Below are 5,073 nucleotides of genomic sequence, written 5' to 3' on the forward strand. Positions count from 1 at the left end.
TTGGAGAGGCCCCCGCCCCCTCCTCCTCCTCCTCCTCCTCCTCCTCCTCCTCCTCCTCCTCCTCCTCCTCCTCCCCCTCCTCCCCCTCCTGGTCGTCCTCCTCCTCCTCCTCCTCTCCCTCCTCCTCGTCCTCCTCCCCCTCCAGCTGCGGCGGCGGCCGCCCTGCCGCTGGAGCCCCGCTCGGTTCAAGATGAGTCATGCGTGACCAATCCCCTCCCCGCCAAGGCAGAGCGAGACACACACAGCGAGGCAGCGACCCAGAGACACACACACACAGACATATAGACACACAGAACCTCAGAACTGCTGACAGAGACTCAGACAGCTGACATACAAAGGCATCAGAACCCCCACTTCCACTCAGCTCTCACTGCCGCCCCTCCCGCAGGGGGCACCCGCAGCCCTCAGGCACAGCCCCACTCACAGGTACCAAAAGGACCCATGGTCACACCTTGGACTGTAGATGGATTCCATCCACAGTCGCACGTTATACTCTGTTCACACAGTCACCCTCCTGTACATTTGTGGACATACTGATGGAAATGATTACCTGTTCACATCATTTACGGGAGCACAAGGCATCCACACATACACACACACCTGCACAAATGCCTCGCTGGGTAACAACCAGAGTGTACTGGTTCCTAAGGACTGAATGGGATTGGGCTGGGTGGGGGCTGGTGGGGGGTTGATTCCCTGAATTCTCTTGGGAGGGATCGCCTGGGATATCCCCTTTCCCTTCGTGATTTGTTGAGCCATCCGGTCTAACGCTCACCTCACCTTCTGTAGGGTTCTACTGAGAGTCAGAGAGATGGGGAAGGCAGGGGGGGGGGCCAGACACGTGGCTAGGAGACAGAGCCCCTAAACACACACATACACAAACCCTCAGACTCCAGGACAGAGCCTTACACACACTAACACTCTACAATATACATATACAAGTGGACACTCACAGCCTCCAGCCCCCTTCTCTACACAAGCTTAGCCTAGACAGACACATGTAAATATGCATCATTCTTGGGAAAAAAATGCACACTCAGACTCAGATCCGACCCTATAGACAGTGCAACACCCCACCTCCAAGCCACATGCGTTCCATCACACCCCTAATTGCCCTCATTTACAAATGTGCACCCCACACAACTGTTTTTACACCTACATAGCTCCAAACCCGTGTAAAACCTCCTGTCCTTTACTCAGACACCCACAGATACACACATCCCTACAGCTGGTGAGATAACCATTTATAGGCAGAAACAGCGTATATAACCCTGCAGACACAGGATTCCCAATAGTTTCAGCCTCAGTCATGCACACACATAGGCACAAATGGCAGGCAATGTCATACTAAAGACCCACACCTGTATCCCTGAAAGATACAAATACGGTTTCTTTACAGACACCAAGATACACAGAATCAGCCCCAGCCCCAGCCAATGGCACCTCCTACCCCCTCCTAGTCATTTATTACTCTCAGGCACAGAAATTCAGAGTGAAAAGTTTCTCTCTGAACCCTCCTCTTTTATTCAAAGAGCTCCATGGCAATGTGCAAGCTAGTGAGGTTTGTCATATACACACATGTGTACACGCATACACGTGTACCCTCAGGCATCCACATAATGTCAGATGAACAACTTCCTCTCTCTCAGTTACCTTTTGGTTTATTATCTTTTTGAGTAATAAACTCAGCTACTATATTATTCTCTTCAGCCCTTGCAGCAACCACACAAGGAGATTGTTATTATACTTATTTTTTTAATATTTTTTAACGTTTATTTTATTTTTGAGACAGGGAGAGACAGCATGAATGGGGGAGGGTCAGAGAGAGAGGGGAGACACAGAATCTGAAACAGTCTCCGGGCTCTGAGCCGTCAGCACAGAGCCCAACACGGGGCTCGAACTCACAGACCGCGAGATCATGACCTGAGCCGAAGTCGGATGTTTAACCGACTGAGCCACCCAGGTGCCCCATACTTATTTTTTTTCAAATGTTTATTTATTTTTGAGAGAGAGAGAGAGAGAGAGAGCGCGAGAAAGTGCCAGTGGGGGAGGGGCAGAGAGAGAGGGAGAGAGAGAGAATCCCAAGCAGGTTCCGTGCTGTCAGTGCAGAGCCCCTTGCGGGGCTCTATCCCACGAACTTCGAGATCCTGACCTGAGCCGAAATCAAGAGTCAGACACTCAACTAACTGAGCCACCTAGGCGCCCCTATACTTATTTTTTTAAAGTACCATCCGTGCCTAACATGGAGCTCGAACTCGCCACCCTGAGATCAAGAGTCACGTGCTCTTCCGACTGAGCCAGCCCGGCGCCCCTGTTATACTTACTTTATAGCTGAGGAAACAAGCTTACAGGAGCCCCACCTCGAGCTCTAGCACTCAGACTCCAGAACCCAAACTCTTACCTACTATGCACTTCTGCTCCTGAATTCAGATTAGGTGCTCAGAAAATCACTACTGGAATAAGAGGCGTTAACCTCAATAGTGAGAAACAGAGGCTCTGGAGCCAGACTGCTGTGATGCCAGCCTTAGCATTGCCCCTTAATACCGGGTAACTCTGGACCAGGCATTCAGTCCCTGGTTCAGCCTCAACTTCCTCATCTGCAAAGCGGGGATGACAACAGAGTCCACTTCTCATGCTTGTGAAAATTGAGCAAATGATCCATGTGAAAGGGTTCCTGTCGTTACCGGACGGGCTACCTCTTCCACTCGTCATTCTACCAGATGCCGTATCAGTTTTTCTTTTTTATGGAGGATGGCAGGGCATACATCAACCAAATAATCGAATATTCTTCTGAATAACTTACCTAAGGGAGCTTCAGAGCCAATATTCCAACCCAAGTCAAGGCTTGCCTGACTTCAAAAAGGAACACAAGTGAACTTACTTTGGAAAAGAAATCTCTCTTCTAACAACTCCCCCCGACTCCAGCAGGGAAAAGAGTCCATATAGGAGTGACCTCGGCAAAATTAGGATTAGCAAATTCAGTGCATTCCATCGGGATACTGGATTTCTTCCTACAGGAGACTGTGGGCAAGTCACTTGGCTTCTCTGAGCCTCAGTTTCCTTCCTTGCAAAATAGAGATACCAACACTCATCTCTCAGGATCGTAGTGACAATTAACCATCTATTAAAAACTAATATTTTAAAAGTGTTGCCTTGGTTTCTGGCACTGTATAAAATGCCTTACGTGTATAAGGTCATGGGGAGTCTGTATATACGATGTCATCGGCATCGTGCATGCACGTCGTCAGAAGTATCCTGCAGGTACAATGTCATCTAGTCTTCACCTCATTCTTTCTCCTGCTCACTAAACAGGATCTAATCCTCTCATCCTCCGAGGCGAATTTTTCCATCCTTCTCCACCTGATCCAAGGTTTGTGTTTAAAAAGAGGCTTCAATAGTAACTGGGGAATTCATGGGAGGGCCCCCCCGCCACCCCCAGCAGCGGCTCCGCCCCACTGGGGTGTAATTTTAGGAAGGTAATGTGAGCCAGGGCGGGGGGGGGGGGGAGCTACAGACCCAGCTTCACATTTATTTACTCTGACAGCTAAATTGGTGAGCAAGGGGGGGAAGTTAGATGAAAGCCATTGCAGAGTAAATACTAAATACGAGATTTAAACATTCGGGTTTGACACATGGGAAATGAGCAATGGGAAGAGACACAGGCAGTACACCCTTCCCCAGCTCAGGACCCTGTCCTCACCTTGTCACCTTCCTGGGCATTTCCTGCTTGAGTAGAGGAAAGACCACAGAATGGGCTATGGACTGCTTGACCTGGGCAAGCGATTTGCCGCCCCCGGCCTCAGTGTCCTCATTAGCAAATATGTGTGTCATTTGAATCAGCTCATTGGGGAAGTGATGGAACGAGCACTAGCCCTGGAGTCGGATAGACCCAAGGTCAGTCTCAGTCTGGCCACTTCCTGGCTGGGCGAACTTGGAAAAGTCATTTAACTGAACCTCAGTTTTCTCACCTACGGGGATAATATCAATCTCAGAGAAGTAAAGGAAATAATCGCATTTTAGACGTCAAGTGTACAAGTGTGAGCAACCAAAGTCACCTGAAGTCCCCTCCCGGTTCTGACATTCATGGCGTGAATTCAGGTCAGCAGGTAATAATAACGCACTTACTCCTTGCCAGGCCAGGCACTGGAGACACAGAGTGAACCATTCTGGTCCCTGCCCACAAGGAACCCAGTCTATCGGGAGAGAAAACAGCTGGCATCTGCAGTGTAACAGGGCAGGCAATACACAGTGGGTGGCACAGAAGGAGGGGCATTTCACCCGGCTTACAGGGTAGGCATGCCAGGAAAGGTGTCCCGGAGGAGGTGACCTTTGAGCGGAGTCCTAAAAGGTGAGGGGTTGTGACGCAGGCACGATCCCCAGCTCTGAGGGGAGCTGGGTCAGGATGGAGAAGGGGTGCCCAGTGAACGGTTTGCTAGATGAGGCTTTGGGGGTACAAGGAGCCAGACCATGGAGGGCTTAGTGCTGGGTGAGGACTTTGGGTTCATCTGGAAAGCGAAGCAGCCGCCAGCCAAACCGTGCAGAAAAAAAGCATCCTGTCTCTGCAGATGTGGTGAGGCACGGTGGTTAGGGACGCTGGGTTTGGAGTCAGGTAGCCTGACTTGATACCTGACTCTAATATACACTGGTTGCAGGACCCAAGGCAAGTGACAAACTCTATGAGCCTCAGTTGCCTCGCCCATAAACTAGGCATTGACGGAGAACCCAGATGAGCTGTGATGAGCCCACAAGACCAAGATACATCTACAAGTTAAAAGCTTGGCGCTGGCCTGGCATCCAGCAAGCACCCGGTCACCCAGTGCCATCATCATCGCTAAGAAGAGTGTCATGAGGGCACAGAAAGTGCTAGTTAGGTGGGGAGTCCTCAAGGGGCTAGATGTTCCCTCCTCCCGGAATTTTGCCCTGGCCACACTATTTGGAAGTAAATCTCTCCTGTTAAACTTTTTCCAGCAGAGGGTGAATAGGGCTTAAGAACAAGCTAGATGGGGATAAGCCTTGTGCAGCATTTAAAGGACCTCAACTTTAAGATATAAACCGTGAGGGGCCATCAAAGGC

The sequence above is a fragment of the Panthera onca genome, chromosome D4 (genome assembly GCF_046562875.1).
Source record: "Panthera onca isolate mPanOnc1 chromosome D4, mPanOnc1 haplotype 2, whole genome shotgun sequence".
NCBI classification, from domain to species: Eukaryota; Metazoa; Chordata; class Mammalia; order Carnivora; family Felidae; genus Panthera; species Panthera onca.